Here is a 14,475-nt window from a genome sequence, read left to right as displayed (position 1 = left end):
AAAAAACAAATTAGGATTTTTAAAACGAATCTAGATTTTTGTATCTGTTGTGAACATTTCTAGATTTTCTTTTATTTTGATAAAACAATTTTCAGTAGAAATTAGTGTATAGTGGTTAAGAGCATACGCTCTAGAATCAGAAGGAGATGGCTTTATTTAAATCCCTGGCTCAGGCGGCCTGGGGCCAAGTGATTAAGGTCACGCGCTACGCTTCAGTGGTCCAGGGTTTCACTGGTTCGGATCCTGGGCACACACATGGCATCACTCATCAGACCATTTCGAGGCGGTGTCCCACACAGCACAACCAGAAGGACCTACAACTAGAATATACAACTATTTACTGGGTGGGGGGGGGGGGGGGAGGATGCTTGGGGAGAAAAAGAAGGAAAAAAAAAAAGATTGGCAACAGATGTTAGCTCAGGTGCCAATCTTTAAAAAAAAATCCCTGGCTGTGCGACACAGTGGTAGTGGGTGAGGTTATGAAAAGTACTTAACTCTCTGAGTATTGGTCTTCTCCACCAGATAATGGAGAGAATAATACTTGTCTTACTACATTGATGTGTATAGGGTTTGACATGTGGTTGGTTCTTTAAAATAAAAAAATTATATATATATATATATATATATATATATATACACACACACACACACACACACAATTAGATTACTAATTACCAAGAAGAATTTTTAAATCCTCAAAATAGGGAAATGTCTCACATCTTTCTAACCTCACTATGCATAGCAAAGGGGTCAAAGTGTGCTTAACATTAGAATGAATGAATGGATGCATAAGTGCATGAATGACTAGAGGGAGTGAGGAAGGAATGAATTTGGCAGTGCTTGAATTCTGCCACTTATCTTCTTCAAAAGAAGAAAGCTTCCCTTGGAGTATTTCTGTAAAGTCAATAATTTATGTTTTGGTCAGTACATATTGCTGTGCTATGAAGACGTGATATTATTCTGATGCTCTGAGGATCTTTAGCCAGATAATCACAACTACATGATCCTGTCCTACTCTAGCTGTCCTCTTTTGGAACCCCCTGAAATTTTACTACAGTTCAATTGTGTATACATAAAAATTATACGAATATTTTTCTTTAAAACCTTATTTAGTTTTAAAATGAGGAGGTGGAAAATGAAAGACAACATTTTGGGACACACATAGCTAACATTTTAAAGTGGCATATATCAAAAAGTTGGAGTCAGCATTAGGCACAGAATCCTGGTAAAAAGACTTTTTTTTCCCAAGGAAAAAGTGGAGAATTGCTTTGTGGAGAACACAGCCGATACCTCAGAAGGGTCTCCTGCAAATAGGCCTAAAACATTATATTGCAATGTTCCCCAAGGAGCACTGACATGTTTGGGTTGAGGTGTATAACTTTCACTGAGCGCTTACTACCCTAACTATGTGTATTGTTGTTATATTCCCTTTTTTTACTTTTATATTTTTTTTTTTACTTTTTTTATATATATTTTTTTACTTTTTTATATTACCTTTTTTTAGTTCCTCCTATCTACCTCCCTTAATCATGTTGACAGGAATGTAAGGTGAGATAATTTTATGCGGCACCAGACAGAAACATAATGGGAAAGATATTGGCAGGAATGATAGAGAATGAAATTTATACTGAGTATAAAGCTGCTTGCAAGAGGAAGATTAGAGCAGCTATGGATTCATTTAAGAAGAAAGTAACCAAAAGAATTAAAGATTTATGAAAGTTAACCAAGTTAAAAGACTGAAGAAATTAGATAAAGTATGTGTAAAGGAGGTGCTGAGTTTAGAATTGGTGGAAATAAATTAAGACTTAGGTGGCTATGGAAGAACAGCATTATCTGTATAGTGGGGGGGGGGGGGGGGTCAAATGTGGAGCCCTATAAGAAAGGGTCAAGAGTTTGAGTGTATATAAAAATCAGGGCTGAAAACAAACTTGCCAAAATAAGAGTTAGAAGAAAATTGGATCGTTAGTGTAAAGCTTTGCCTAACGAATTCAGTGACCAAGCCAGGCCCTTAAAATTAACTTATGTGTATAGAGTATGCATTCTAAAATTGATAGTGCCTTAGCTGAATATATTTTGCCACCTAAAAAGCACATGATATGCTGATGACACAACCCTGGGTAATGTATAAGAGTACGTGATTGTGCTGCATAAGAAGCAACGATGAGTGAGTTCTTACCAAGGATAAATATCCTTCTGTGGGTTTTATATGTATTCTTGTATTTCATCTTCGTTACAAGCCTATGCAGCAGGCATTATTATTTCCTCATTTTGTAGATAAAAATGGAGAACCAAGAGTTAAATAACCATCTTCGGTGGCCAGGCTCATTAGTTAAGGACCGGGTCCAACTTCAGCCTTCAGGACCTTAACCATTAGCACACTGCTTCAGAGGGTCCCTTGTGGCTACTGGTAACTTTCCTTTCATTTCTGTGCAGTGAGAGGCTGCCCTTTGTACATAATAATGACATCTCCTTGCACACGTGTGCAAATGTGAACTCAGGACTTTTCTCTGTGCTTCTTTTCTGGGAGAATGCCAACACCATTTACTCAGTGCCCAAAGCCCGAGAAGTAGCAGTCTTTAGATACTTCTTTCTAAACTTTTCCCGTTATCCAATCCTATCAACATCCCTTCTTTAGATCTTTCGAATCCATCCACTTCTATGTTTCCACTGCCTCCAGCTTTTCTCACTTGGGCTTCTGCAATAGCTTTTTTGTTTGTTTTTTCCTAATTCTTTCTCACTGACCCCCAATACATTCTCCACTTTGCAAATTGCTAAATCTTTTCAAAATATTGATTTGATCATATATCTCTCTGTTTAAAATCTTTAAATAACTTACAGTATTCAGTAAGTATAAATGACTTACAGTACAAACTCCCTAGCATTACTTGGGATAAGCAATCTTAGCAAAGATCTCTCCAACATTCAGCGACTTAAAGATGAAGTTTATTCCTCTCCATGTAACAATCCAAGAGAAGGGCTCCAGGTTGACAGGGGATCTTCTGCAAGCAGTCACTCAGAGTAGTGCAACCACCTTTATCACAAAGCTTCCAAAGGCACCCTGCTGTCGTCACTGGAGCCCACAGGATGGGAGGTGAGTGTGGAGAGCACATCCAATGTCTCAAAATCCTATCTGGGATATAGTGACATCACTTCTACTTGCATTCCATTGGAGAGGAACTGGTCATGTGGCCACACTTAATGCAAAGGGCACTGGGAAATGTAGTCCCTGGCTGGGCAGCTATACTCTGTTACTCTTGCAGCTCTGTTAAATTGTAGCTCTCTCTGGCCCACATTTTCCCTAACTTCATTCTCTGTCATCATCTATCTGGCTGTCTACTCCAGCCACAATTTTACATTTGCATGTGAACACATTATCTGTACTCAATTATCTCTTAGTCATACTGCAGGCCAAAGATTACTTTCTCAGAGAAATTGTTCCTCATCTGCAGATTACGTCAGGTCCACCTGTGCGACACATGGCTTATGCTCCTGTCTCTCAGCACTTAGCATGTTTTAATTTTTCCATTTTGTGCGTGCTTATTTATTTAGTATAGTTCTTTGTTTCTAGATATTAAGCTCCTCATAAGCAGGTACCCTGTTGACTTTTGCATACCACTGTATCCCTGCCTCACATGCTACCTGAAGAGGTACATAGCGACTCATTGTGTCATTATTGTTTTTGAAGTTTCCCATAGTAGTTTTGCCACATGATGTTATGTATTCTTTTTATTACATTACATTTTTTACCACAACCTACATATACTTATTCAATAAACATATGTGTTCTACTGCATTTGGCACATGCAGGGTAATTGTGATGAGAAATGGAAAAATGTGGTCGTTGATCTGAAAATTTGTATTTTGTAGTTAGGGAAAAGGTACAAAAAGTCCTTGGATGTAAGACGACTGAAAAAAGGTATCACAGAATAGTATAAGATTAAGTACTGAATGAGTGATACTGACACAACGTATTATATAATCTCAGGTTAGTTGAGTGAGGGCTGCTGTGCTGATGGAAAGCTTCCTGGAGGAAGGAAGGAATGGAGGTGTAGAATCAGTACCCAGATGTTTTGAACACGTGGGTTTTCAGACAGCAGCTAAACACCAAACTTGGAGCCTGGGGTAGTCTCATAATCCCCAGTAAGGCCTTAGGGATCAGAAAAGTCCTTAGGGAACATCCTTTGACCTCCTGTGACCTCTTCCAAGAAGCAGCTCAGAGTTTGGACTAGAGACAGAAACCATCGGTTGTTCTGGCGTGTGCCCAAACAGTTGTGTGTAGAATGGTTGGCATTCTATTTAGCCCAGAGGCCCACTGCCTTGGCCTTAATGGGAGATTAAATCTCCACAGTTTTGTGGATTTGTTATAGCTTGGCCAAAGTCTGTAGCCCAAAGGAACTTTCATCAACACAAAAATGTCTGAAATTTTTCAGACTCTGGATGAAGATTTATGGCCATTGAAATTACTAGAGGGTGAGACCAAAAAATATAACATACAAATGGTGAAAATACAGACATGCTCACAAGCATAGAGATACACCCAAAGGAGGAGAAGAAACAAAGATCTCACCCCATCAAAGTAAGACGCAGCAAATGGATAACTACTTTTCCCCCTTAATAAAGGCTAATCATGACAGAGCTTCTTTGCTCACCCACATCCCCTTCATCTTTCCTGGCAGAGCCCACCTCCCAAGTTAGAGGCAGAAAGTGCCAGGCACAGCATCCTGGGAAAGCTTGCTGCTCTAACATGACGTGCAACCAGTGCTGACCAACTGGCACCTGAATGAGGGGAGGCTTTGGGAAAAGCTTTCCTTAGTAACAAAAACAGACCCATGGAAGAGATCACCTCCTCCTCCTTCCCTGGAGAGGTTGTGTCTGCCTGTTCCTCTTGGAACTATCACAGCTATATTGAGATCATGAGGGGCGATGATGCTGACATGCTGAAGATGGCAGGGAATTTGCGTGAAAAAATGATGATGGCATCACTGAGCCAGGGCTTCATCACTGAACTGTTCATCCCTGTCTGGTACCCTGTTAATGTGAGATCATAGGTGCCCTTATAATTTATGCCGCTTTTACTTGGGTGTCCTATTATCTGCAGTCCAAAGCATCAGTTCTGATTGAGTATCTAATTGAATGAGATATAAAATTCAGTTACATAAAAAAGGTGGCTTAAGGATCAAAGTAAGGACTTAAAACCTGATTTATAAAAACACCTATTTCACATTGTATTTGCTTATACACTCAGTTAAATCTATCGAGGTGAGATGGTGCTGAAACATCAGAGGCTGACAAATACCAATTATAGTTTTCCTCATGTATCCACACAATGGAAGTAGTATTATTCCTATTGAATTTTAGTTTGCAGCATTTCAAAACTGAGTCAGTTTTCTTTATGAAATACATTAAAATATCCTTTTCAGTCCTCTAAAAACTCAGTTGAAACGTCACGCCCTCTTCACACTGAATGTAGACATTTGGCCTCCATAGAGCTGGCGAGAAAGTATTCCACCTGCAAAATCCGTCAATAACAACAAAGTGTGCCAAGGAGTCATATGCCTTCTTCCTAACAATGTCTTTATAAATCATATCTTTGATGCCATTTGAAAAGGAATCCAGATTACAAATGCCACATCAGGTGTGCAGGGCCTTCAGCTTCATTAGCTTCACGGTGCGTCCAACTCTGATAATCAGTTTTGAATGAAAAAAAAAAACATCAAAAGCTTTGATCTAATTCTCTAGATATTGATATCAATTACACCTTTTACATTCTAATCTTAAAAAAAACAGAATAAACATCATTAACGTCAAAAGCTAATCTACAGGAAAAGGTGGTTGGTTGAACCAAGCTTGAGGCAATCTTTCTTCTTTTTTTAAAACTCTGTGCCCCATAATTTTTCTTCCTACAATGTCTTCTGTCTGAAGTTTAGTCATAAAATCCGTTCCCGACAGAGGAGAGAAATGAGGACATAATGGTATGATCTATGCTTCCTGCCAAGGTCGCTACTTTGGCGATGGAGGCTCTTTGTACCATGTCGGTTATTGGATTACAGCCTCTGTTCCTGCCCCGCATGCACCGGGAAGCCCAGTGCCCTGCCTTTATTTCGCGACCTTTGTGTTTACACTGTTTCCCTCTGTGCAGTGTTTTCCTCTGAGCTATCAAATACTTTTAATTCCTATCCACAGCCTCAGTGCTTCCTGCCAACTCCCAGAGGCAATCAGGACCCTCCTCACTTCTTCGGCTCTGCACGCCACACTTCCTGCTCAATGTTCAACTATTTTTCTACATATATATGCAATTTCTACTCCACTACCAAAACATTTACCCTTTCTAACTACCAAAATCTTTTTTTTTTTAATGCAATGTCTTTCAACTCATTTAGAGCTAGTCTCAGTGTCTGTATTCTTCCAACATGATTCATTTTGAAGTGGAAAGTTTTCAGGAAGACTGGGTAAACCTCCTTATACACTCAAACCTTATATTTTATTCATTTGGAATGGACTTTTTAAAAATGGGTTTCTAATTTATTAGGCTTTTTGAAAGTGAGCTAAATAACTCCGGCTCCTCTTTGCTCCCCCAGTACTCCATGTCCCTAGCCCCCTGCACTTGAATTGTGTTCTCCTCCCTCACCCACCACAGGGTCTTCTCAGGGCAGGCCCAGGGGCTTGTATACTTCAGCACATGCTTAGCTCCTGGCTCAGGGACTAGAGTGCAGTTGATGCTTGATAATTCCTTGTGTTATGAAAAAAAAGTTGTCTAGTTTCTTTTTAAGAATACTGTTCTTGATCATTAGAGCAATTTCTATTACAAAGATAAATTCTTAAAATATGGAAAATTTAAATATTCTGCATAATCAGAATTTTTGTTCAGATTTCCTCCATATATGCTACTTGAAGGCATAAATATATTTTTAAATGTGTTTAAATATTTCATTTACTGTCTAAAATATGAGACTGTTGATGGCTCATTTTTATAAAGTTCTACCCTCATGGTTAATTTTTAAATAAAATGCATTTTATTTGTTATATGTGATAGAGATGGGAATTTATTACTTGAATTTTCTTCTTAACATGTCACCTACATCTTTCTACACTTATGTAATGTCTCTGCTCTTTTCTTTCTTCTCTCTTTAATTTTTATCACTAATATCACAGTGTTAAAATAAAATCTATGCATTTCTTATTTCCAACACGTGAGCCTCTCTTGATGTATTCTTAATTGTCAAATTCAAGTCTAAATAAAAAAGTGCGTGGATGCCAATAATGAACCCTTACTATTTTCACCAAATTTCATGAATTTCATTAAGGTATGTAATAAGAAGAGTGAGATGGTAAGTTCCACACATGCCATCTAAGAAAGAAAAGAATTGGAAAGTTTTAAACACCCTCGGCTTCAAATCCACCTCTGATGTTTTATAGCTGGTGATCTTCAGCAGTTACTTAACTTCTCCGAACGTCAGTTTTCTCATTAGGAAAATGGAAAACGTGATGACTTCATTCTTTGTTGAGAGATTTAATGTTATTAAAATATGTAAAGCACCTAAGGCATAGTAGACAATATACTGTTATTAATTCTTTACCTTTCAATGCATCCTTTTATGGAGCTTTTTTAAAGTCAGACAGACAACCTAACTATAAATATCAGAACTTGATTTCAAAAGGGAAAAGGAAAGCTATATTTAAATAATCCATTCCAAATGGCTTGTTTGTATGTAACTAACTTTAGAGATTAAGATTATTCACAACTTCATATTCTTACATAAGGTTGGTATTTTATAGCTAAAATGTGAAATATATGTGTTTCTATGTGCATTAAGTTATTATCTCTATTTACAAAGGAATTTCTAAAACTGAGGAAACTACTTAGGGAGACCAAGATGGGAAATGCACTTCTACATGCTCTGGGTGCATGGTGCAGGCATAGCCAAACCCACGTGTAATCAGAATAGGCAGTGCCTGATGTCATCACTTTGAAGTTCTAGAAAGCTTGGACATTTTAAAAGAATTTTGGTTCTACATTATTGTTTCAAATTTTAGCATGGATAATTCTTGTTTCGCTTGTGACATTTCAATTATGCAAGTGTGGCAAATGCTATGGATTGACTATTCCAAAGTGGTTGGCAACCACTTTCTTATCTTCTGCTACTGGGGAAGCTCCAAAGCTAGAGTTAAAATAATCATGTTCTCACGCTCATTTCCAGTGAGGGATGACCACATGACCCCGTTCTACACAAAAGGATTAAGTTGAAGTCACCAGGCTTACCTGCTGAGAAACTTTTTAAAAGGGACATTTATAAAGGACACTATCCTTGGGCTTTTCTCTTCCTACTTCTTCCTGCTTTCACTTGGAAAGCAGATGTGAGTCTGTGAAGCAGTAGGCGTCTCACAGCCTTGAGACCACATCTGTGAGGACCTACCTGTACAGGCTGAGAACTGAAGAGAAGATGAGGATGTTCCCCGGAGCACTGGCCTGCTAACACCTGACTTCTGGCTGTCTGAGATAAATAACCCCTATTTGTCTAAGCCACTGAACAGACTTTTAGTTGTTTAAAGCTGAATTTAATCCTAGCTGATACAAGTTTCCACTTGAACACAGAAGACAGAAAATGATATAAAGACTATTGTCTCAATTCTCTCAAGGAAGGTAAATAGTACCATTCCAGAGGCACTGAAGTGAAGTTAATTCATTACATAAAATGGATGATTAGGGCATTAGGACCTACTTCTCTTCAAATCTGGTTGAGAAAGGCTTCACTAAACCATTGCTGTATGAAATATCCTCTGCAGCAACAGCATAGGTGTCACCTGATAACATACGAGAAATCTAGAATCTCAGAATTCTAGACCACTCCGCCTACTGCAGAATCTGCATTTAAAGCATGATCCCCAGGTGATTTATATGTACATTATTTTTTTTTAATGCTGGATAAATTGTGAACTCTTTCAAATGAGAAGATGAGTATTTTTTTTAATCTTTTACATTTTTATTTCCTGGTGCAATATCTAGACAGAACACAGTAAGCCCAAACAAATATTTGAGGAATGAAACATAACACTGACTCAGCGTCAATCACTAAATTTTGTTACAGATTTGATTATCAGAAATCTAATCATTGTTTGCAAAGCAGAGCTGATGGGCATGAGAAAATGAGTGATGCAATAGATATGATGTGAAATAGGAAAAGAGGTTGAAAATTTACAAAACTTAGAATGAAATACATAGGCTCTAATTGTGCACTGAAATTAAAAGTTTTAAAGAGTCTGGGCCCCTCTAACAGAAAGAGTTAAAGAGAGAAAATTGAGGAGTAAGTCATGGAGAGATGTCCTTGCCAATATTCATTATTTTGCCTAGAGCCATCTTGATTTGACTATTCCAGGTCACTGGTGCTCCTATTCAGCAGTGTGATGAAACACTTCACTCTGAGGAAAGCTAAGAATGCTTTTCCAGGAAAATGCGTTTACACACACACACAAACACACTTCATACAGTTTCAGCAGGTGCACAGACTCCCTAAAGTCGACCCATCAAAGGTACAACGGACTTCAGATAGAGAGTCCTTCATGGAATTTGGATTTCCTACATTATCAGTTGGGTAGTACGATGGTCTATGAAATGGTACAGAAAAATAGATTGAGGCTACCTCTTCACATATCCTAAATCCTAAATTCTTTCCCAATTTAACTTTTGACTGAATGGAAGCATAATCCTTCTACTGGATTCTGCCAGTCTTTCTCTGTGGGCCTGTTGTGGCTAACGAATAAGCCAAGATTATGTAAGAAATGAACTCATGGATACACTTAGCTATTGGACTGAGGAACACTGACTCAGGCACAGATAAAGTGTGCCTATCTTAAGAAACATATGCAGTGATATGCTAGGGACTTCATTTTGTTATTATAAGGCTTTTAATGTTAGTGAGTATTATGGATTAAATTATTTCCCCCTCAAAATTATATTGAAGTCCTAACCCCTAGTACCTCAGAATGTGACCTTACTTGAAAATAGGGTCCTTGCAGATGTAATTAGTTAAGTCAAAGCCATACTCGGGTAGGATGGACCCGTAGTCCAATATGACTGGTGTCCTTATAGGAAACACAGAGACAGACATGGGAGGGGAGAACATCATGTGACTACAGGGCCAGAGATGTCAATCAACTGCAAACTGCTGCAAGCGAAGGGATTCCTGGGGCAACCAGAATCTGGAAGAGGCAAGGAGGGAAGGCTCCTCCTCTAGAGGTTTAGGTGGAGTATGGCCCTTCCAATATCTTAATTTCTGACTTGTAGCCTCCAGAATTATCAGGAAATAAATTTCTGCTGTTTTAAGCCATTCAGATTTTGGAAATTTCTTGCAGAAGCACTAGAAAACTACTAGAGTAGGAAAATCAAATCTTCAGTTATAATAATTTATTTCAAAATGTCTGCCCTGGTTATTAACAAAAGCATTTACTGAGCAAGTATTCATTGATTTCACTATGTGTAAGACACTTTGCCATTTAGGATATCAAAATAAAGAAACAGTAGACTCTATGCTTAATTTATCAGTCATGAGCATGCTGGTTGTCCCATTAAAACTCCTTTGTAGTATGTTCCTCTCTAGAGTTTTAATGTGGTGTAAACTAATGTTCATACGTTCATATGCAAGTTTATACCCACCCTCATTGTAGTATTCTTATTCTTAGAGAAAATATAGCCTAATTTTTATTCAAAAGTTACTTGGCTGATCTGGGTCTCAGTTCTTTCATCAATAGAATAGACATTAATTGTTAAATGTCAAAATTTTCTCTGAGTTCTAAATTTCTATCAGGTCATAGATCATAATTGATTGATAGTTCATTTTCTGGGAATTATCTAAAATGGTCTGTAAGTAAAGAAGAGAAAACTCAGGGGAAAATGGCCCTTTTCAAATGGCTGAAAAGCAATAAATTGGAAGAGTAATTGCTGCATGTGGCTTCGAATGATAAATAAGGACTGGTAGAGATGGAATTGGACTCAATATATGGGAGAATTTGTTAATAATTTTAGCTTAAACAGTGTATTCTGATCTTTAACTTAATAAATTCTTTGTCAGAAGAATCATTTTCTTTAAACTTATACAACGCTGTATGTCAATTATATCTCAACAAAACTGGAAAAAAAAATAAACATTTATGTCCAAAAAAAGAATTGTTCATGTGGACAACTGTTTGCCAAGATGGCTTTAAGGCATTCCAAGCATTCCCACGTTGGTTAGTGGTTTCCTGGATCACATTTTCCAGATACTATGGGATCCAGGAGGGTGCATTTGAAAAATCAATCACTCTGGAGATAGAATGGAGTTCAAACCCTGTATCGGTCCCTTAGCAGCTACGGAAACTTAATTTCTGAATCTCATCTTCCTTGTCTGTAAAATACAGATGTTAATGCCCATACTAAAGAATTGGTCTGAATTGCAAGTAAAATAATGCATGTGAAGTATCTAGTCACTAGTCAGCACTTGATCAACACTGCTTCCTGCCTTGCTTTGTAACTCTATGTGTGTTTACTGTGTTGGGGTACAAAAAAAAAAAAAAAAAAAAACCTTTAAAATGAAACAAGAGACCAATATTAAGGAATATTTTTTAAAAGTTATTTAGAAAAACAAGTAATAAAGTATATTCCACCACATGTTACTATTTATAGTTGTAGAGAGATAGAAGTTTGCCACTAATCACTCAGATTTGTTTGACATGTCATCCCTAAAAGGATCTACAAGGTTCTCACCAAGGCGTTTGGAATGGTAAATCATCGCTACCAAACATTTTGGAGATGGAGAAAAAGAGCAAAGGTTAAAAAATATTGCTAAACTCTGACCTAATGAGGTACCAAGAAGTTCTGAACAAATTGAGAATAAAAATAGCCTCTGATTATTTTATCTTTCCAACAATTACTCCTTCATGACAATTATTCAAATGTTTTAAATGTGGACAAACATTTCCTTTACAGAGAGAAAATATGGAATGGTACTCAGCTTCTTCAGTGAACTGCTGTCTGGTATAATTCCGTTGCTATTTTATATTCAGCTATCATGTTCCTGATAGGCGTGTTTCGTCAGTAATATTCTCCATTTCCCTGCTAGAGTTAGAAGGTTTGCCAACGCATTCCTGAAAGCAAAATGAAAAAAAGCAATAAATAAAAGTCCACCAAGGATCCTTTGCAGTATTTACCTATTTCCCATGGTTTCTCTACATAAAATAATGCCAATAATAAAATATCTTAAAATTATTTCTACCCTTCTGTGTGTTAAGTTTTATTTTGGTGTAGTTACTAGACTTTTCTTAATTAAGAATATTTTTAGTCTTGATTTGAGAAGTTTTAATTTTTTCTCACTAAAACATTGATGTTAAAACATGCGATTCAAAAATGCATGTGTGAAAAGTAAAAGAAACGTTGATTCAGAATCTTAAGATATGTGTTCAAACTTTAGCTCAACTATATATTAGGAATGTGACTCTGGACAAATTACATAAATTCTCTGAATTTTGTTTTTCTTATTTACAAAAAGGAAATTTTATACTCTTTCTGCAAATATGAGTGGTGAAACTCAAATTAAGCATATAAATTTCTGTGCAAATTACCAAGAGTTATACTACTAAAAGACTTTATAATTTAATGTGTCCTTATATCTTGATCACTAATTACCATATTTATGTTTTTCTGTCATGCCTATCTTCTGCAATTCTTACTCAGCACCTATCACACTGAGTGTTGGACTTGATTCATTTTATATTTGGTTTACTGTCATTTTGAAAGCCTTAAGAAAGCAAAGATCCTATTTCACCAAAAGAGGATCTACTTCCTATTCAACAAATGCACACATTCGACAATAATTATCAAGCACTAACTATGAGTCTAGAAGTTTTCTAAGTGCTGTGCTCACAACAGTGAAAAATATGGACCAAATTTTGTCTTCATTCAATTTACATTCTACTGGGTGAGATATAAAATAAACAATACAGATATGTAAACACTGTATGTGAGGTGATGATAAACGCTAAGGAGTACAAGTAGAGCAGGAGTGTGTGCTTGTGGATGCAATTTTATACAGGGTGACTGGGGAAGGTCTTGCTGAGAAGGTCATATTTGAGTAAAGATCTGACTGATGAAATGAGGGAGTGACCTACACAGCTATCTGGGACAATAGGGTTACAGGCAGAAGGACCAGTGAGTACAAAAGCTCCAAGGCAGGAATATATTAACATATTAGAGGAAGAGAGAAGGCCAGTGTAGCTGGAGGGAGTGGTGGGAAAGAGAGCAACAGGAGATGAGTTTGGAGAGAGAAATGGAGGAGGCAGATGATCCATAGACTGTAGACCATGTGAGGATTTTGACTTATATTTGAAATGAAAAGCCACTGAGCGATTTGGTATAGAGGAGAAACGTGATCTCACTATTGTTTTAACATGATCCCTCTGGCCACCCTGTTGTGAACAGACTGAAGAAGATACGATGAGACAAAGACACCAGTTAGGAGATGATTCCAATAATTATTGGAGGAATTGGAGGAATATGGTGGTACAGAGGTGGTAAAATTGGTCAGATTCTAAATACGTTTTCAAGGTAGAGTCATCAAGGTTTGCTGATGGATTAGGCATGGAGCGCAAAATAAAGTGAAGAATCAAGGATAGCTCCAAGAATCTTGACCTGAGTAATTATAAGTATGGAGTTGCCATATTCTAAGGTGGGAAACATAGGCGAGAACTTTTTTTAGAAGGTGATCAGCCTCTGTTTTGGACATTAAAACTAATTATTCAACATTGTGTCCACTCACCTCCTCCTGAGTTCTCACTATTAACTTAGTGAGCCAGACAAACATGCTGACGAGTTCTAGTGAGAAACCTTGGGTCAGTGAGTAGGAGAGTCCCCAAGGCACTAGCAAATATTTTGCCATAAGGCCAGGCTGTCAGCTTTCACCACGTGAATAACAATCTCAAAAACAGTAGTTATTCTCCTCTCAAGCCCTCAACATACAATCCCTGACAGCAGGAGGGAGACGGCCGGAATCAACTACTCACATCCTCTAAGAGCCCAATACCTCGAAGTCAGTAATTGGAGGTAACCTTGGAAAAGTCAGAACTCTCTGATCTCCAACTGTAAAATGGAAATGATAACACTTACTGTGACCTACCATTCTTAGAGGATTGTTACAAGGATCAAAGAAGATAAAGTATACAATTATAACATGTATGCATAGTAGCCATGACTCTGGTTAATGACAAAGCCATAGTGAGACACTATTTTGTTCCAAGTAGACACTCTCCAACTGTAGATGCTGGAATTGGAAGAATGTAAGGTGTTTTGAAAAATCAGACAATGATCAGCTCCAAATACTTTATTTTTACCTATTAAAGCTAAAGATCACTAGTAACCTTTTCTCACTGAATAGAAGACATTAATAAGATGAGCAGCTTTTGGCAGCAGGACAATAGAATGCTCAAGGACACCATATCTCCGGCAGTTCT

Source organism: Equus przewalskii, chromosome 2, assembly GCF_037783145.1.
Source record: "Equus przewalskii isolate Varuska chromosome 2, EquPr2, whole genome shotgun sequence".
NCBI lineage: Eukaryota > Metazoa > Chordata > Mammalia > Perissodactyla > Equidae > Equus > Equus przewalskii.
Note: the sequence above shows the minus strand (reverse complement) of the source record.